Genomic DNA, 21,342 nt, shown 5'->3' with positions numbered 1-21,342 from the left:
CTGGATTTGATTCTGAGTATGGTCAAAAATGAATAGATGAATACATAAAATCTTCCAAATAACTGTCAAAGACTCTGAATATGTCTATGTGGGGCTTTTAATATTCTGTATCCCAGCTAAGCAGCAGTGGTGGCTGAAGCAATAGCACAGCGGGTAGGGCATTTGCCTTGCACGTGGCCAACCCGGGTTCGATTCCCAGTATCCCATATGGTCCCCTGAGCACCGCCAGGGGTAACTCCTGAGTGCAAAGCCAGGAGTAACCCCTGTGCATTGCCGGGTGTGACCCAAAAAGCAAAAAAAAAGAAAAAAGAAAACAGTTAAACAGCTGTGCCTTGGCATGAGAAGATGCAAGTCTAGACATGCCAACCAGGGGCCACAGCAGTAGTACAGTGGGTAGGGTGTATGCGGCTGACCCAGGTTTGATCCCCGGCATCCCATATGGTCCCCCAAGCCCCACAAGGATTAATTCCTGAATGCAGAGCCAGGACTAGCCCCTGAGCATTGTCAGGTGTGACCCATAAAAACAAATTAAAAAAATATATTTTTTTAAGCCTGGCAAGCTACCTGGCAAGCGTATTCAATATGACAAAAACAGTAACAAGTCTCACAATGGAGACGTTACTGGTGCCCGCTCGAGCAAATCGATGAACAGGACGACAGTGCTATTAGAGTTTATATATATATATATATACATAAATACCAGGTAGGGTATAGGTTCCAGTTAAACTTGTAACAGTATTCTTTTTTTTGTAACAGTATTTGTAAGAAATTTGTTTGCAGGGCTTCAGATTTCAACCATATAAAAGAAGACAGGACTACATATCTTCCTAGGTTCCTTTCAGTCTCTATTCTGTAGAGCCACCACAACATTTGCAATTTTTGTTTGTTTCTGGGCCATACCTGATTGTGCTCAGGGAGTACTCCTGTCTCTGTGCTCAAGAATCACTACTGGGGGCTGGAGCAATAGCACAGCGGGTAGGGCGTTTGCCTTGCACGAGGCCAGCCTGGGTTCAATTCCCAGCATCCCATATGGGCTACCCCGAGCACCACCAGGAATAATTCCTGAGTGCATGAGACAGGAATAACCCCAGTGCACTGCCGGGTGTGACCCCCTCCCTCAAAAAAAAGCAGGAAAAAAAAAAAAGAAAGAATCACATCATCACTTCTGGCTGGGCTCGGGAGATCATATATATTTAAGTCTGGCTAGCTCCTTGCAAGGCAAGTGCCCTTCTTGCTGTACTATCTCTCCCGTCCCAACATTTGCAATTTTTCAGCATAAGAGAAGACCCAGGCATTTTAGCTCCTGAATACAATATCTATTCCCTAGTGCTCTCCTCCGTAGCACATATACAAAAAATTATCCATTCCACAGTCCTTTCAGTAAAAGTTGTTTGTAGAAGATTGACCAAATTTTTTTCTTTTCCTGGAAAAGATCCGAAATTTGACTAAAGGGAACGAAGCTAAGAGACTTGGCATCGTTTTCTTGTGTACAATGAGCCATTGTTCGATACTTTAACTTTTCCTTTTCAGATCCAACTTAGAAATAACGTTTCACTCAAGATAAGACTTGTGGTTAAGGAGGTTCTGGTCTGGCGAGTGTCATTTTGAGAATTCTCTCATCTCTTTTCAAAACTTGAGTAGGACCTCATTTCCTGTGTGATAGTTCCTCATGTTTGCCAGACTCGGGGTCTCTAGGGGAGCTTGCCAAGAGTTCCCCGGGCAGAGAGGCTCCTCGTCTGAATTTGTCATACAGAACGATCTGGCCCCAAAGCTGTAAGTACTCAACACCTGATGCCCACTTGCTAATGCAAGAACCACACTCACTGAGACACCTGTGCATTAATCTGGACCGCATGGCACAGTCAGCTAGAACTGTACTTCTGAGTTTTCCGTTCACAGACTGTTTTGAACACAAGATGAGAAAGAAAATTATAGCCGAAATTATATTCGTCTGTTTAAAAACTAAGATGAATTAACAGGCACTTTAAAAAAAAAATCTGTTTTGTTGTAGGAATTTAATGATGCTCGTAAAATGGTGAAAATAGGTCACCACAAAAATAAACATTCAAGATTAGGTTTAATAGATTTTTAAACTTTCAGTATCCCTTTCACGTGTCATTGACTACATTTCTGTTATGTTTTTATTGCTTGGAGTCAACATGTAAAATGATATTTTGATCAACAGACATTGTTTTTCTATAAAAGCCACTGTTTTTTATTATTTTTTAAAATATAAATACACTTGGCATACTCTTGCATGCACTTGTGCGCAGAGAGAAAGAGAGAGAGAGAGAGAGAGAGAGAAAGAGAGAGAGAGAGAGAGAGAGAGAATAGTATACTATTACCCCAGAGTGATAAAACAGGGGACAAGACACTTGCCTTGCACCCCAGTTTGATCCCACACTATATAAAGTCCTTCAAACACTGCCAGAAATGGGGCTGGAGCAATAGCACAGCGTGTAGAGCGTTTGCCTTGCATGCGGCCGACCCGGGTTCGATTTCCAGCATTCCATATGGTTCCCCTAAGCACTGGCAGGGGTGATTCCTTAGTGCAGAGCCAGGAGTAACCCCTTTGCATCGCTGGGTGTGACCCAAGAAGTAAAAAAACAAAACAAACAAAAAAAAAAAACACTGCCAGAAATAATCCTCGATTACAGATACAGGAGTAAGGGGTACTGACAAGGGTGACCCAAACTCCCCATCCCTGCAAAATAAATAAATAAACAAATATTTTATTTTTATTTAAAAATTGTTTTTTGCTTTTTAGGTCACACCCAGCGATGCACAGGGGTCACTCCTGGCTCTGCACTCAGGAATTACCCCTGGCAGTGCTCAGGGGACCATATGGGATGCTGGGAATTGAACCCGGGTTGGTCTCGTGCAAGGCAAACGCCCTACCCACTGTGCTATCACTCCAGCCCCATATATATATATTTTAATAAATACTATTCTTTGGGGCATGGGATGTGTGGCTTAGCTGCTGAGCATTTGCCTTGCATATGTGAGGCCCTGGGTTCAATTCTCAGGACTGTCAAAATGAGCAAAAGAATATTACACTTTAAAATTATTGTGATTTTATCGAATTTCTTTCTGTGTGTGTTTTGTTTTGTTTTGGGGAGGATCATATCCAAAAGTACTAGGTGCTGTTTCCAGCAGTGGACCATGCAGTGCCAGGTGTCACACCCAGAGCTCCTATATGCAAAGCATGCACTCATTTCTTTCAGCTATCTTGCTGCCCATCTCACTTAATATCAAGTCACATTTTGGAGCCATTCTAAAGCATTTTAAAATAAGTCTTTATAAGAAGAGAAAGGTTATTGTTGTCCTTTTGTTTTGGGGGACCACACCTAGCAGTGTTCAGGGCTTACTCCAGCCTATGTGCTCAGGGATCACTCTTGGTGGGCTGAGGGAACCATATGGGTGCTGGGGATCAAATCCAGGTCAGCCACGTGTCAGGCAAGCACCCTAACCACTGTACTATCACTCTGCAGTCTGTGCACCCCCCCACCTTTTGCATGGTGGGGGGCAATACCCTGTGTTGCTCAGGGGTTATTCCTGGCACTGCCCTCAGGAATTACTCCTGGGGTCAATGTTCAGGGAACCAGATGGGATGCCAAGGATCAAACCTGGGCTGGCCACGTGCAAGACAAATGCCCTACCCACTCAACAATTATATATATTATATATATATATAATTATATATATATATATATATATATATATCACTGTTCACTGTCATCCTGTTGCTCATCGATTTGTCCGAGCGGGCACCAGTAACGTCTCTCATTGAGAGACTTATTGTTACTGTTTTTGGCATATCCAATATGCACGGGTAGCTTGCCAGGCTCTGCCGCGGGGGCTCAATACTCTCAGTAGCTTGCCAGGCTCTCCGAAAGGGGTGGAGGAATCGAACTCGGGTTAGCCGAGTGAAAGGCAAAAGCCCAACTGCTGTGCTATCACTCCAGCCCCACAATGTTGCTCTTTTTTTGAATGTATGACTTTTATAAGTCATCTGATTAAAAATATAATATGTCATAATAATTATCCCATGGGGCTGGAGAGAGAGTACAGTGGCCGTGGGCTTGCTTTGCACATCCCTAACTCAGGTTGAATCCCTGGCTTCCCCATATGATTCCCTGAGCATCATTAGGTTTGGCCCCAAAACAAACAAACAAGATAAATAATAATAATAAAAATAATCCCTTGGGCTTTTGTTTTTGCTTTGGTTTGGTTTGGCACCAAGCCCAGTGGTGGTCAAGGATCACTCCTGCCTGGGGGTGCTGTGTGGTGCCGGGAATGGACTCGGGGTCTCACATCTAAGACAGCAAGTGCATCATCAGTGTGCCAGTCACTGCCTCTCCCTTGATATTTTTCTAAATTTTATTCTTTTTTTCTTTCTGTTGGGGGGGAATCACACTCGGCAATGCACAGGGAGTCACTCCAGGCTCTGCACTCCGGAATCACCCCTGGCGGTGCTCAGAGGATCATATGGGATGCTGGAAACTGAACCCAGGTCGGCCGAGTGCAAGGCAAACGCCCTACCCACTGTGCTATCACTCCAGCCCCTAAATTTTATTATTTCAAGTCAAGCAAAGATGGACATTTTCACTCAAGAAAAACATTTGAGTATGTTTTTGATGCAGAAAGGATTATTTAGTTACATTAATTCCCCCCCAATAGATTAGCATTTATGATGGATCTTATTTCAAAGCTGATTGTTCTCAAAGAAAAGCAGGGCGATATTAGAATTTCCAAGTAAATTACATTGTTTAAAAAGTATTTTAATACGTTATTCAAATTCTTGTCAGTTATTGGTTAAAAAATAAAAAAGCAGTAGCTGTTCCAAATGTGCAATTTTGCTGCTTAAAAGACCATGCAAAGTTTCATATTATTTTTTAGGGCAGCAGTGGAAATTAATATCAAAGACACAGACAATTTAGAGCTCCCTCAAAATTTTTTTTTTTTTTGGGCTTAAACAGTGATAGGCATCTAATTTTTCCCGTTCCTTTCAGTAAGAAGGATAAGCTTTTAGAGTACCCGTCACCGTGGTAACTGCCCCAAAAATGCTCCTGAAGTTTGAAGAGGTCAGCTCACAGGGTCAACAGCCCTGGCCTCTCTCCGAGGCCTCTGAGGCCGGGCTAGCATGCCCCGGCCTGCGGTTGGAGTGTCGGGGCGGATCTGACCCTGGAAGCTGGGCTCTGCCAGCTCTGATATAAATTTTTTGAGTCAGTTTGTGGCCTGGACTCTCCAGGTGGCCTCCGAAATCGATTTTGACCCGCTGACCCTGTCTTACGGAGACATAGCGTCCACCCTAAGTAAGGATTTAGCCAGGAATGACAGCTTTCCCGGGAGTGTTATTTGGGACAGTTTAAACAGTTTGCAGAGCACGCAGGGAGCCGGGAGGGCTGGCCATCATTCAAAAACAATTTAAGAAAACGGTCTTTGTAAGAAAAAAAAAGTTTGAAAGTGCATATTGGTTCCAGAACGGTTACGCTGACGTGCAGGATGTTTCTGGAGCCAAGAATTTTGAACATGAATACTCAGGGATGATACATCTGTCTATGCTTATCCTTTTTATATATTTTGTTAGAAATATGCAAATACCGGTAGCAGAAGTGCGACGAAATAGGTTTGACAGAGGCATCCCATGCTCAGAAAAGGGAAGCTAGTGGTTAGAAGACATTGCTACAGTGTTTTTCTCTGTTTTAAATACTAAATTGTGAATCTTGAAGTGTTTAAAATTGGAACGTAAGCAACCATGGGAAACAGCAGCCCACTGGGATGAAGGTAAACTAGCACTAGTTTGTAAAACAAATGGTTTACTTGGGTACAGATGAGATTTAAAAAATATTACAAATGCAAGAAGTTAGATTTTGGAGAGAGAGGGGAAGGAGAAGAGAAAAAATAAACAAATTAATAACATATCTGAATAATTCTATTTACCCTTACCAGTTTTATAAATAAATCAAAAGCTGGGGGGGGAGAGGGAATAACGTCTATGAGTCATCAAGTGATTCTTTTTCTTTTCTTTTTTTTTCCCAGGATGCCAATCCCAGAGTTTTCTCCAGGAAAGTCAAGAGTTTTCATCGGTGACCTCAGTTTTTAACATGGTTCTTCAAGCAAGTGCCAGGAGGGAAGTTTTGAATGTTCTTCTTTCTTAAAGCCCGACACTGCATTCCTTTTCCCAGTGCTTAAGAGTTTTTCCGCTTTCCCGGAGCTGTTGAAAAGGACCGCTTCACAACAAGGCAGCGACTAAACCATTCGTACTTGGGGTTGTTGAAACAGCGTTTTATCAGCAGTCTTTGTACAAATTAAATTTTAAGTCGGGGTGAGCATCCTTGGGGGGGGGGTAGGAGGGAGGGAGAGTGGAAAGGGCGGAGGGAGCCAAGCAGTTTATATACATTTATATTCTTTGTGTTTAAAGGCCTCTGAGAGTCTTGGCTTCTCACTACGTTAAATCCCTATTATAAAACTTATCTTCACAAAGCCTATTATAGTATTCTGAGAACAAATTGGACCATGAATAACTTAGTTGGAAGTGTAGATTATTTTCTACTCAGGGAAAGTTAGAGATGACAACAGCTTAACTAAAAGAATAGTGATTAATCTTAAATAGATGGATTTCAAAGTTTCACTCTTGATAAAGAGTACCTTTGATATTTCCCCTCTTGAGACTCGTGTTTCCACTTTCTTTGTATTAAGAATTGTCCTAGGGATTACACGTCCCACCTAATACAGCATGGCTCTAACGAGAGATCATTTTCTTACAGATTGTTAATGTGTCAGTGAGGTGAACAGAAGACCCTCTGCTTCCCATTGGTTAAATACTCAGTTGCAAAGTGGTACCTGAACGCAGACATCAAATTCACTGTTAGGAACGATATTTGCATAAATCTTATTTTTCCCACTGGCTAAGGTTATTGTTTAAAAAGCATGTGTTAAATGTTTTGTCGTGTACTTCTCAAAGCATTTCTCAATTTCACAGGCAGACTTTGTTATGTCGTTCGTATGATGTTATAAAATAAACAAATATGAGCAATGCCATCTTGCAAAGGAGGAAGCCGAATGCTTTGCACGCTGGGATTCAGCGGATAAACGGAAGAACTGAGATTGTGTAGGTTATATCAAGTGATTAACCTATTGCAATAGGCTTTTAAAAAAATTTGTGTTCTACATTCCTGAAAATAAAAATTTTTCATTGGAGGACATAATATATATTTCATGGGTCAAAAAGATGAGAGGCATGATTGAAAAAATTCTATTCAAAAAGTGACTTTTGTTAACTATTTTATCCTTGGTGTGTACTTCTTTTAAATTTTTTAATTTTTGGTGTGTGTTCATTTTAAGGATCTTTAAGGGTTGAAAATTTTGATTTTGAAAAGTCAAATATAGACAGCCCTATATTCCTGGACTATAGATTATATGTTCAAATTAAAACATAATAAATAAGTCTTCTTTTTCCACTCTGGAGAAGCCTGTGTTCTCTCTTAACATGTATCTCTCCTCTCTTTCTCATTCTCCTTATATTACTCTAAATTTTATTCTAGAAAATAAAAACTATTTTGCAAAAAAAAAAAAACCCTAGCTTGCTTCACTAAAAGTATTTATCTATGTATGTATAAAATAAACCTTTAGAAGCAACTTCTACACACCGAGTCATTATTGGAGAGCTTGTCACTAAGGCAGAGTGCTACCGGGTAAATTTAGCTTTTCTTTTCAGCTTTGTTAAACTATAATTGATAGAATTGCAATGTATTTATTTATTTATTTATTTATTTTTGCTTTTTGGGTCACACCCGGTGATGCACACCAGTTACTCCTGGCTTTGCACTCAGGTTACTCCTGGTGGTGCTTGAAGGACCATATGGGATGCTGGGAATTGAACCTGGGTTGGCTACGTGCAAGGCAAATGCCCTACCCCCTGTACTATCGCTCCAGCCTTTGCAATGCATTTAAAATGTATTACAAGATGATTTGATCCTCTCATATACTATGAAAGTATTCCTCCCATTTAGCATACCCATCACTGCATACACTTGTCTTTCATGAGTGAAGATATTTAAGTTCTCCTCTTTAAAAATTTTAATTATTCAATTGTGTTATTAACTATAGTCACTATGTTATACATTAGATACTGAGATTTTATTGCTTCTTTTAATCTCTTATTTATTTATTTTTCTTGCTTTTTTGGGGGAAGGGGAGAGGCGTTATACCGGCTGTATACTTCTTTTATACAGGGATTACTTGTATAAAAGAAGTATACAAGTAATTAGGGATTACTTCTGGTCTGTGCTCAGGTATCACTCTTGGTGAGCCCAGTGGACAATATGTGATGCCAAGGATTAATCTGGGTTGACTGTGTGCAAGTGCCTTACTATACTATCTCTACTACCCTCAGATCTTATTAATCTTATAGCTGAAAGTTGACTTACTATTTTATAAACTTTTCTAATTTACTCACTTCCCTATGCCTGCAGTGCCAAGGATATAACCTGGGTTGGCTGTGCCCAAAGAAAATGCCTTATCCTATGCTATCCTTCCACCCCCTAGATATTTCTTTTTCTTTTTGGGTTATACCCAGCTATGCTCAGGGGTTCCTCCTGGCTCTCCACTCAGGAATTACTCCTGACCATATGGGATGCTGGGAATCGAACCTAGGTCGGCCGCGTGCAAGGCAAACACCCTACCTGCTGTACTATCTCTCCAGCCCCCCCCAGATACTTATAGAAATTTTTAATTTTCAGTACCAGAGCGACAGTATAGTGGGTAGGGCGCTTGCCTTGCATGCAGCCAACCTGGATTTGATCTCTGGCACCCCAGATGGTCCTTCAAGATCTCTAGCACTGAACCTTGAGCACAGAACCTGGACTAAGCCGTGTGCACTGGGAGATGTGACCCTGTGGCCCCAAAACAAAAACAAATTCTGTTCCTTTTCCTTTTTTGTTGTTGTTGTTGTTTGGTTTTTGGTTTACAGGGTGAATGCATTGCAGTGTATATACTAAGTTGATACACTGTATAGCAAAACAATCATCTGCAAAACATAACAAATCATAAACATCAAGTATAATATCAAAGACTTCTCTGACAGGAAGCTGGAGCAATAGTACAGCTTGTAGGGAATTTGTCTTGCATGCGACCAACTTGGGTTCCATCCCCAGTATCCCGTATGGTCCCCCAAGCGCTGCCATGAGTGCCAGAAGTAATCCTAGAGCATCACTGGGTGTTAGCTCCAAAATAAACAAACAAAACCGAAAATGAAAAAAGGACATCTTTGACAACCAATATCCAGTCCTGAAGAATCAACTGTTAATGTCATATAATCTAGCAATTTTCTTTCTATCTTTCTCTTTTTCTGTCTTTGTTTTTGGGGCCACATCAGGGATGCTCCCCGGGTGATGCTTCAAAACAAAGAGGAAGAAGAGAGGAGAAGGAGGAGAATTACTTCAGAGACTTGAAAAGAGACTCTACATATGTATTGTATGTAGGCACATAGGAGTTGTGTGCTCAAATTAAAAAGCATAAAGATCAAAAAAGTGACTCCTCACTTTTTCTTCAAGTCACCTTTGCTAGATACACTATTGTGTCAGATAAATGTTTCTTCTTTTGTTGTTTTGTTTTGGAGCCTCTCTAGCAATGCTGAGGGCTTCTGCAGCTGCACAGGTGCTGTTTGGGGTATATCGAGGGTCCTATACATGCCAGTCCTTCCTTCCTTCCTTCCTTCCTTCCTTCCTTCCTTCCTTCCTTCCTTCCTTCCTTCCTTCCTTCCTTCCTTCCTCCTTCCCTCCCATCCTTCCTCCCTTCCTCCCTTCCTCTCTTCCTCCCTTCCTTTCTTCTTCCCTTCCTCCTGTCCTCCTCCCTCCCTCCATTCTCCTCCACTATTATTAATCTAGATGGACAAATTAATATAATCCTGGCAAAATAAGATTTAATTTTAAATGGTATAAGATCTCTCCCAAGTAAGTCATTATTTTTTTAAGTAAACCAACCGGCCATAAAAATGTTTTATATTCTTCTGAAAGGAGAAGTTTAGGTCTCCATCCATTTAGAAAATCATAATACATAGTGAAAACTGAATCAATTGTAATTAGTTAAAAATTAACTTCTATGGGGCTGGAACGATAGCACAGCGGGTAGGGCGTTTGCCTTGCACGCAGCCAACCCAGGTTCGATTTCCAGCATCCCATATGGTCTCCTGAGCACCGCCAGTGGTAATTCCTGAGTCAGTGCCAGTGCACAGGTAATTCCTGTGCATTTCTGGGTGTGACCCAAAAAGCAAAAAAAAAAAATGAGTTCTGTAATACTGGGAATATATCTAATATATTCGAGTACTGATAGGTATAATTCATGCTTATGGCACATGATTTATTAGAGAAACCGAGAGTTATCCTGTTTGTGTTAAACACTGTTGGGCACGTACTATCCATCATAAGACTAACTTGCTGTTCTCTATTATAGCTACAAGGCCTTCCTCCAGATTACTCAGAACAAAAAGATAAATTCTTGCCTGATAGAATTTTGCATTCGGTCTTGGGGGAGGTAGGCATTGGGATTAAACATGAGGGCCAGAGTTAACCCAACTGGCTGGAGCACTTGCTTTGCATGCAGAGTGCTGGGTTTGATCTCAGCATGACATGGTCACTGGCGCCCTGCATCAGGAATAGCCTCTGAGCACCACTGGGTGTGACTCAAAAGCCAAAACAACAAAAAGGGCCAGGGACCAGGGACGTAGCTTAGCAGGAAAACACTTGCCTTGCATGTGTGAAGCCATGAGTTCCAGCCCCAGTACTGCAAACAGCCCTTAAGAGTTGGGCCCAGGGGCTGGAGCGATACCACAGCAGGTAGGGCGTTTGTCTTGCTGCGGCCGACCCAGGTTCGATTCCCAGCATCCCATATGGTCCCCTGAGCACCACCAGGAGTATTTCCTGAGTGCAAAGTCAGGAGTAACCCCTGTGCATTGCCAGGTGTGACCCAAAAAGAAAAAAAAAAAAAAAGAGTTGGGCCCAGAGATCTGAGAAACAGTGAAACAGTAAATACCTGGACAATGCATTTACCTTGCAAGCAGCCTGCCCAGGTTTGACCCCCTGTCCCCCACCCCCGCCCCGCCCCACGCTCAGGAGGGATTCCTGAGCACAGAACCAGGAGTCAGCTCTGAGCACAGCTGAGTATAGACAAAACAAACAGAAGAGGGGACTGAGCTGAGAGATAGTAAAGCCAGTAGGACATTTTCCTTGCATGTCACAGATGCGGCTTTGATCCCCGGTGTCCCATATGGTCCCCAAGCTTTCCAGGACTGATCCGGGAACTCCCCAAACTCAGAGCCAGAAGTGAGCCCTGAACACTGCTGCGTGTGGCCTACTCAAAAAAAAAAAAAAAAAAAAAAAAAGAAAGAAAAGAGGGGGGGCATGGAAAAAAAAACAGAAAGAAAGAAAAGAGAAGAGTTGACATGTGCACAGGATCTCCTCAGAATCAGCTGAAGAAAGGATAGCAAACAACTATGAAAACACTGGAGAATTTGGAGGAGGGGCCAGAGCAATAATACAGTCGGGAGGGCTTTTGCCTTGCATGCTGCTGACCTGGGTTCGATCCTTGGCATCCCCTATAGTCCCCTGAACACTGCCGGAGTGATTCCTGAGAGCAGGGCCAGAAGTAAGTCCTGAGCATTGCAGGTGTGGCCAAAAAAACAAAAATAACGACAAAATAGTTTGGTGTAATAAACAGACATGAAGAATGGATAGAGCTATGACAGATAAAAAAAAAACATATCTGCCGGAAAGATATATAGAGAAGATTAGACAATGGTCCATGCAAATGATTTAATTGGGTCAGAGAGTGCTTGCCTTGCTCATGGCTGTTTCAGGTGATTGCATATGGTCACCTGAGTACCACCAGGGATGATCCTTGAGCACAGAGCCAGGAGTAAACCTTAAGTATCTAAAACTCCACATGCCTTTGGAGCCAGAGTGATAGTATAGCAGGTAAGGTGTTTGCCATACAACTGACCAACTGACCGGTCCAATTCCCAGCATCCCATATGGCCCCCAGAACCCACCAGGAGAGCCGGGAGTAAGTCATTAGCACCACTAGGTGTGACCCCCCAAAAAAACAAAACAAAAACAATAAAAACCAAAACCACGTAGTCTCATTGTTGCTTTGTCTGCAAAAATCAAGTTTGATAAGCACTGTTCATTACCTGGGGCATATATTTAATTTGCTATCAAAGAAGCTCAAACTATGGTTTTTCCTTTTGGATCCCTTCAATTAATAAATAAAACTTTTGAGTGCTCATAGGGGAGAAGGTGCTGTCTAGGTGTTGCCAGAGGGAGAAGGTATTGCTATTAAAATGAAAGGCTATTCGGGGCTGGGGTGATAGTACAGCAGGTAGGGCATTTGTCTTCCATGGAGCTGACTCATATTTAATCCCCAGCACCCCAGATAGTCCCCAAGCCTGCCAGTAATGATTCCCTGAGCACAAAGACAGGAGTAGCCCCTGAGCACTGCAGAGTGCAACTCTAAAACTGGAGGGATGGGGGAAGGAATCATACTCACTCTGTTCATGAATATGCAAACAATATGCATATTTAAGACTCCCACCAAAGTGATTTATTGACATTTATTTTAGTATCTAACTAAGTAAGGAACACTTTGAAAATTTTTTTCTTTTTCTTTTGCAGGAGAGATAGTGCTGCAGGTGAGATACTTGCCGTGCATGCAGCCGATAAAAGTTGATCTTCAGAACCCCATAAGGTCCCCCAGGCCCTGCCTGGAGTGATCACTAAGCTCAGAGTCAGGAGTAAGTCCTGAGTGCTGCCTGGCGTGCTCCCACCTGCTCCCTCGCCCGCCCTGGCCCAAATAAGTTCATAGAATCAGAAGTGCCCTATAGAATAAAAAGCAAAAAAAGCAAAAGTGTCCTTTGTCACTTTCTGTGATCCTCCAGATCACAAAAAAAGTGGCTAGTGCCAGAGAGATAACAGAGGGGCTTAGGGACTCACACACTGCAGACTCCAGTTCTGTCTTGGCACCATGTATGGTCTCGGGGGACCTTCAGCAGCCACACCTGAGTGCGGAGCCAGGAATAAGACTCCAACACCAACACCACCCAGTGCGGGGAGAGAGAGAGAGAGAGGGAGGGAGGGAGAGACAGAGACAGAGACAGAGAGAGGGAGAGAAAAACAAAGAGAAGAGAGACAGAGAGACAGAGACAGAGAGACAGAGAGAGAGAGAGAGAGAGAGGACACGTGAACAGAACCATAAGCAAGTAGATAATAGATGAGATAGAGAAACCAGTGATAGGCAACTGATAACAGTTAGGAACATAGATAGTACTGCAGGAGAGATACTTGCCTTGCATGTGGTAGAGCCCCCCTCCCCACACACACACGCGCGCCACGCGCACATGTGGTTGCCTGAGCACTAGTCAGTAGTGATTCCTGAGCACCAAGTCAAAAAAAAAAAAAAGGATCTAAACAGTCAGATTTGAATCTGAACTGCTTACTACATTCATGTATATGTCTCGGGGCTGGAGTGATAGCACAGTGGGTAGGGCATTTGTCTTGCATGCGGCCGACCCAGGTTCGATTCCCAGCATCCCATATGGTTCCCCGAGCACTGCCAGGAGTAATTCCTGAGTGCATGAGCCAGGAGTCAGCACTGAGCATTGCCAGGTGTGACCCAAAAAGCAAAAAAAAAAAAAATAAGTATATGGTCTCACCTGTGAAAGTAAGGATGACAACATTTCTATCTCACTGAGTTACCATGAGGAGTAAGTGAGCTTTCTATGTTAACTGCTTCAAGCAATGTTCGGCAAACAGTAAGCATACAGACGTGTTAGCTACTTTTACATGTATGTGTATACATGTACTAAGTGTATTTTTAACAAATGAGACTTACCATATGTTTTATTACTTCATAATATATCAGGGTGAGGACCAGAGAGACAGCTGAACAGGACGAGTGTATTCATTTTGTTCAGGAGGTCTGGGTTCAATCTCTAGCACTACACGATCCCCTGAACCCCACAAGGAGTGACCCCTGAGCACGAATCGAAAAATTAAGCCCAACACTACTGGGTATTTTCTCGCCAAAAATATAGTAGGGGAAGGGGCTGGAGGAATAGCACAGCGGGTAGGGCGTTTGCCTTGCATGCGGCTGACCCGGGTTTGATTCCCAGCATGGCATATGGTCCCCCAGAACTGCCAGGAATGATTTCTGAGTGCATGAGCCAGGAGTAACCCAAAAAGAAAAAAAAATTAGGGAAAATACACTTAAAACACAGTAACTCTATTTACTCTTTATTTATTGTTTTGGGGCCACATCCAGCAATGTTCAGGGGTTACTCCTTGTTCTGTGCTCAGAGATTACTCCTGGTGAACTTGGGAGACTATATGGGGTGCTTGGGATAGAACCTGGCTTGGCCATATGCAAGGCAAATTGTCCTACCTGCTGTACTATCGCTCAGTCCTCCAATTTCACTCTTTTTTGGGGGTGTCATTCCTGACGATTTCAAGAGCTACTCCTAGCTCTGCACTCAGGAATTACTCCTGGCAATGCTCAAGGGACAATAGGGGATGCCAGGGATCAAACCCGGTTCACTGATTGCAAAGCAAACGCCCTCCCCGCTGTATTATCACTTCAGCCCCTATTTTACTCATAACTGTTCCAGAACATCCTAGAGTAGGATTGGGTCAGAATTCCTTGAACTGTTCTTGCATTGATGGTTTACATCATTGCCAGTAGTTTCTGCTTCCAAGTAACTGCAAGTATTTTCTCCTTGAATATAAAACAAGGAGTATATTGGGGCTGGAGCAATAGCACAGCAGGTAGGAGCAATAGCACAGCGGGTAGGGCATTTGCCTTGCATGCGGCCGACCTGGGTTCGAATCCCAGCATCCCATATGGTCCCCTGAGCATCACCAGGGGTAATTCCTGAGTGCAAAGCCAGGAGTAACCCCTGTGCATTGCCAGGCGTGACCCAAAAAGCACAAATTTTTTTTTTAAATAAGTAAGTAAGTAAATAAATAAATAAATAAAACAAGGGGTATAAAGAAGGGCAGGCCTATAATAGAACCTTATTTTATAAACAGTAAAAATGAGGCTCAGAAGGATTTAGCAAATTCTAAGGTTATAGAGCCAGTAAGTAACAGATTTCAGAGAGCTGGTTCAACATAATTTCCCAACATAAATTCCTCTCATTTTTCCTGTTTGATGTGGAAGAATTTCACAAATTGAGTGGCCCTAACGTCATAATAAGACATTTCTTTCTTTCTTTTTTTTAAATTATAATGTAGAAGTATTACCCAGGTGATGAGGAACTCTGTGATCTTGGACTCTGGGCTCAACAGGACCTGGGAGCAAAGACCCTCTGCCTGCTTCCCCCAGTCTCTGGCCATGCAGAGGTCACACCCATAAGCCACCTCCTGCCGGCACCAGATAATCTCATCGGCCACCCCCCAGAACTCATGGCTGCTTCTCCCGAAAGGGAACATAAAATGAGACCCCCATAACCGTACCAACGGACTATGCGCCAGAGGCCGTTTCCACTTGGGGCGCCCCAAAGGGGGGCAGGTGAGAGCACTCCTCGCCCCAAGGGACCCAGCCCTGGCAGACGTCCTCCAGTACCCAACTGCTGCCATGCTTTCCACACGCTCAGGCCAAGCCTCATGCATGAGGGAATATATCCCTGGACTGTGTGGCCGCACACATCATAAGACATTCCCTATCCATTTTCCATAAAATCATAGAGGGAATTCGATATGCCAAAAACAGTAACAATAACAGGTCTCATTCCCCTGACCCTGAAAGAGCCTCCAATTGTTGGGAAAGACGAGTAAGGAGAGGCTGCTAAAATCTCAGGGCTGGGACAAATGCAGATGCTACTGGCCGCCTGCTCGAGTAAATCAATGAACAATGGGATGACAGTGATACAGTGAATGTAGGAGCACTGCTATTTATTCAGCTATTGATTAAGTTGATTAAATTGGGCATGAACTCCACATTACTTTTTAAAAAAAAATTTATAAGTTACTTCACAATGTTTGATTACATTCGATATTCAAACACCAATCCCAACACCACCATTACACCTTCCCACCACCAAATTTGGGATGTTTCTATCCCAAACCCCGATTCCTGTCCCAAAACACAACTGAAAGAATATATTTTGTATTGTCTGTTATGAAGAAGGGCTGGAGCGATAGTACAGTGGCAGGGCTTTTGCCTTGCATATGGCCGGCCCGGGTTCTATTCCTCCACCCCTCTCGAGAGCCCGGCAAGCTCCTGAGAGTATCTCACCCACACGGCAGAGCCTGGCAAGCTACCCGTGGTGTATTTGATATGCCAAAAACAGTAACAACAAGTCTCAAAATGGAGATGTTACTCGTGCCCGCTCAAGCAAATCGATGAGCAACGGGATGACAGTGACAGTGACAGTTATGAAGAACTGCTGAACATGCTTACAAAAAAGTGTTCACATAGGAAACTGTGAAAATTGTTCTATTTTGTCAGGAGCCATTAAAACATTCTATAGGATATCACTAACATGTTGTTAAAGTTTGGGTTTTGTGAGCTTTGGTATATACATTTGCAAATATGTATATATGTGTATAGACATATATTTCCCTCTATGGTTTGTTGCCTTCTATCTGAACCCCATCAAATGTGGTGTGGTAACTATGGGGAATGGGTAGGGAGTGTTTTTTGATGTGTCATGTGGCCGCTATTGCAATAGTGACCACATGGTCCAGAAGTATGCTTATTCATATGTGAGGCTTGGCTGTAGTGCGTAAGGAGTGGCCTTGAGCAAGGCAGTGGTTTGGTTGTGGAGGTTTTTGGCTGCCAGAGCTGAGTTCCTTGGGGCGGGGAGGGCTCTCACCTGCCATCCTCTGGGGCGCTCCTTGTGAAACAGCCTGGCACAGAGTCCGGTGGCATGGTTATGGGGGCCTCATGTTATGCTCCCTTTTGGGAGAAGCAGGCGAGACCCCTGGGTCCCTGGAGATTGGGGAAAGCGGGCAGAGGATCTCCACTTCTGGTCCCGTTGAGCCCAGAATCCAAGGTCACAAAGTTCTGCATTACCTGGGTTCTGTAGGACTTCACTCATTTGTGAGGCTTGACCCAAGCATGTGGGGAGCAGCCTTGAGCGTGGCAGCGGTTGGGTTGTGGAAGTTTTGGCTGTTGGAGCTGGATCCCTTGGGGAGGGGAGGGCTCTCACCCACTCCCTCGGGGCCACCCCAGTGCAGACAGCCTGGTGCAGGGTCAGGACATTCTGCAGGACTCTCTCTCGGGAATTTTAGTTTATAGTCCCTGGGTCTTGGCTGTTGATGAGATTACATGGTGCCTGGGGCAGTTCGTGGGTGTGATTGCCAAGCTACTACAAAACTGGGGACCAAGGGGCCGGAGCGATAGCACAGCAGGTAGGGCGTTTGCCTTGCACACGGCCGACCCGGGTTCGATCCCCGGCATCCCATATGGTCCCCCAAGCACCGCCAGGAGTAATTCCTGAGTGCAAAGCCAGGAATAACCCCTGAGCATCGCTGGGTGTGACCCAAAAAGCAAAAAAAAAAAACAACTGGGGACCTGGGGGAAGGAGGCCCAGTCCCGATCCAAGCAGGCCTGGGGCTCTCAATCATGGGTTCCCACCTACCTCTGCGCTATACATCCTAACTGCATCTTTTGATCTCTTTTGAGATTTATGGTTCTCTGAAACAAGGCCGATAAATGAGCTTATATAACTGAGATGGAGGTGGTTTGTGGGTGTGTCTCCCACATACCTAACTTTTGGCCATTTAATTTCTTGGTAAACTTGGCCCCAAGTTGTTGGGGTCTGGCCAAAGGCACAGCAGCAATTTTGGGATATCTAAAAGTCTGAAGGCACCATCAGGCTGCTTATGCACTCCCCCCACAGGTACAGGTTGACCTGCTGGCGGCACCATATCACCCTCATAAGACATTTCTATTCTCGGAAATAAGCACCCAGCTAACTATGTATGAATGTGCGGCCAAAGAGGTCCTGGGTAAAGAAATACAAAGGGATTTACTAAAGGATGAAATGAAAGAGTCATAAATTCAACAAGTCTGAGTTATTAGATATAGTAAAATTATGGCCAGAGAGTATGGAGGTTAAGGGACAAGCCTTGCACACCACTAACCTGGATATAGTCCCCAACACTTCATAAGGTTCCTCAAGCACTGGCCAGGAGGAGTGATCCCTGGGCACAGAGCCAGGAGTAAGCCCTAGGCACCACCAGATATGGCCTCCAAACCAAAATAAAATAATTGGTGCTAGAGTGATAGTACAGTGGGTAGGGTATTTGCCAGGCACACGGCTCACCTGAATTCAGTCCCCGCCATTCCTATGGTCTCCTGAGCCCAGCCAGGAGCACAGCCATTTGTGGCCCATATATATGTATGTGTGTGAGTGTGTGTGTGTGTGTGTGTGTGGTGTGTGTGTGTGTGTGTCTGTGTGCACACGCATGCATGTGTGTCTTGGCGAGATACATATTTCTGGTTAGACAGCACCCAGTAGTACTGGGGTCAAATCCTTGCTTTGTGCTCAGGCAGGGGTCACTCCTTGTGCATGTGTGTGTGTGTGTGTGTGTGTGTGTGTGTGTGTGTGTGTGTGTGTGTGTTTTATTAGTTTTGCTATACTCCTAACAATGGTATAGTATAACGAAAAGAAGAAAGTCTATGGGGCCGGAGTGATAGTATAGCAGGTAGGGCGTTTGCCTTGAGCACAGTCGACCCGAGTTCCATCCCTACTATCCTATATGGTCGATCGCCTGAGCACTGCCAGGAGTGATTCCTGAGTGCAGAGGCAGGAATAAGCCCCTAAGCATCGGCAGCTGTGCCCCCTCCCCACCACCCACCAAAAAAAGAGAAACACTCACTTAGTTAAATAACTGTAAATAAAGTTTACCTCTTTTTTTTTTTTAAGATAGGTCTATGTTTAGAATTTTATCTCCAGCTAGATCATTCTATAACTTTAGGATCGTGGCACATGACGTGCCCAAGCTGAGGTCTCCTCTTATGTAAAGGAGGGTTGGTAGAATTTTGTTTGTTTTTGAGTCACACTCAACTGTGCTCAGGCTTACTCCTGGCTCTGAGCTCAGGGGCCACCTCTCCTGGTGGGACTGTGGGGGACAAGGTGTAGGTGGAGGAGTTGGTGGGGTCAGACCGTATGCATGGTTGGGGTCGACCTGGGTCAGCTGTGTGCAAGGCCAGTGCTCTACCCTCTGCACGACTTCTCTAGATCCGGGGTATTTGTTTTGTGGGAAAGAAGTAAATTCATTTCATCGATACATACTAAAAGCTGGTTACAGCCTGGAAGATGCCCATTGTATCAACCAAGTCGCTGCAATGAGAGACAAGCAAAGGTTTCGAAATGTGAAGGATGGGGTGCAACTTGAAAGTGGAGGGGGGGTGGCAGTGGCGGATGAAACGCCATGGCTCTTTCCAGACAGGTTTCTTAACCAACACCAAGTCAGTTTATTTATCAGCCATTGTTTACCCTCTGCCTCTATTTCTCAGTTATGATAACATGTAAGAGGCTTGCCAAAATACTTATCACAATCAGTTGGACACAAAGCAACAATTTAACTCCAAATGACAGCCCCCTCTAACTCTGAATGACATATAATAAATTCTGTTTGAACTGGATTTTCAGCTGCGGATCCCGAGTCTGCCACCCAGACAGCCCTATAAAATGGCACTTGTGGCCATAATCCCACTTGGACGTGTGCCCCAGTGCCTCTACTTTCCATCATTCTGGTGCTTTAGTGTTCCTGAATAAGTGAACAATCTTTGTTTCTGTACCTTATTAGGCCAGAGACCATACAGCTAGTGATGGCATCGGCCAGCCCCGCGGGCAGGATTCTCCACAGACCCAGCCAACCTCCAACAAACCCCTTTTTATACTCCTGTTTCTAGGAAGAATGATGATGGCGGTGCCCTGCTGTTGATCAGTCAAATCTGTGGTAGGCCTAGAGATAAGTCCTGTAAGTGTGGTGTACAGTCAAACAGCGGCTCCCATTCATTAGTAGCTTGTGTGTAATAAACCACTGAAAAAGGGGGGTGGGGGTGGAGAGGCAGCTGCAGCAGGCAAGAACAAACAACGCATCTCATTCTTGGGAGCCAAAACTTTGTCATTGGCTACTGTGCAGCCTGCACTCGCTGACATTCTTTCTGATAACATAGTAGTGCCCTATCTGGATTTATAGTGTGACTACTGACCGGGAGAGATTTCATTTCATAACTAATCTGTCCTTTGGAGCAGATTGCTACTAAGGAAGAAATGAAAAAGACTTCCTAAGAACTAACTCTGGCAAACAAAAGGCCGGGCTAAAGGGATATCTTCCCTGACTGACGCATAACCTGAAATAAAAAGTATGGGAGCCATTGTTTAGTGGGTTCCGGTTTCCTGAGGCTAATATGTCAATATACATAGGATATATGGAATATATCCTATGTATATATACTACATATATATCTTTACATATATTATATACATATTTCTTTACAAAGAAGGATATTTTATGTAAGAGATGCTCGTCTTTTTTAAACAAGAAAAGTCTGCAAAAAATGTCAACAAAATGTTATTTTGGCTATTAAGTATTTAGGAAAAAAAAACCTTGCTGATAACGGTAGCACAAATTACTCTTCTGCCTACACTGAGTGGTGGGAAGCAATTTAATTGTAAGAAGAAGACAATATACCTGTTTGGGTGGGGAGGGGAGAAAAAAAAATCCCTCTCAGTAGGCCTTTTTAATTAAGGATGGCTTAATTGAATAAAAGGGAAACACACTTGAATTTTGCTCAGGACGACTTAATGAGAAGAAGAAAAAAATGCTTTTTTTCTGCAGTAAATATGTTCCTTTGACATCCCAAGCAGGTGCATAGTATTGTGACATCAGCACTGTCCTTGTCCTCGTCAGCCTCCCACTGCTCTCCCAAAGCACATGGGACACTGTACATTCTCGGCATTTTTGCTTCCCCTCAGCCAAACTCAGGGCCAGAAGAGTGGCTCTGGCAGAGGGGAAGACAGACCAGTTGTTTTGGAATTCTTGCAGGTGTTGAAAAAGCAAAGAATTCTTTTAAGAAGCACATCTGCATTTGTCATATGCCATTTGCACTAAAGCCTGTGGTGGTTTTGTTTGTGGCTTTGACAGATTGACGTGTAATGACTGGACCATTGGGCAGCTGTGCCTCCCTCCCCTCGTGCCCCTCCCCCCACGCCCCTCCCCCGCCACACATACTCAACAAAGTCATTCTGAGAGCTGGAGTTGCCAGAAATCAACTCACCCAAACCGCCCATGATTTTCCTTTGTCCTTCAAAGGAAAATGCCCTGTACCAAT

The 21,342-nt window shown here is 43.9% G+C and overlaps 1 long non-coding RNA gene across 7 annotated transcripts in view; it reads left to right on the top strand.

The window, feature by feature from the left end:
* The window catches only part of LOC129402577 (uncharacterized), a 170,251-nt gene extending 157,563 nt beyond the window's left edge, over positions 1–12,688 (top strand). For 5 of the 7 annotated variants that reach the window (XR_008628704.1, XR_008628703.1, XR_008628706.1 and 2 more), the window contains 2 exons: positions 6,043–6,328; positions 6,771–7,647. This is a non-coding gene — a long non-coding RNA (uncharacterized LOC129402577). Of the gene's footprint in view, positions 1–6,042; positions 6,329–6,770; positions 7,648–9,379; positions 9,527–12,671 lie in introns of those variants that run through there. The other 2 variants (XR_008628708.1, XR_008628707.1) reach the window with 2 other exon arrangements.
* The last annotated feature ends 8,654 nt before the right edge of the window (positions 12,689–21,342 follow it).

Source organism: Sorex araneus, chromosome 2 (assembly GCF_027595985.1).
Source record: "Sorex araneus isolate mSorAra2 chromosome 2, mSorAra2.pri, whole genome shotgun sequence".
Lineage (NCBI taxonomy): Eukaryota > Metazoa > Chordata > Mammalia > Eulipotyphla > Soricidae > Sorex > Sorex araneus.
Note: the sequence above shows the minus strand (reverse complement) of the source record. Positions and strands in the feature narration are given on the sequence as shown.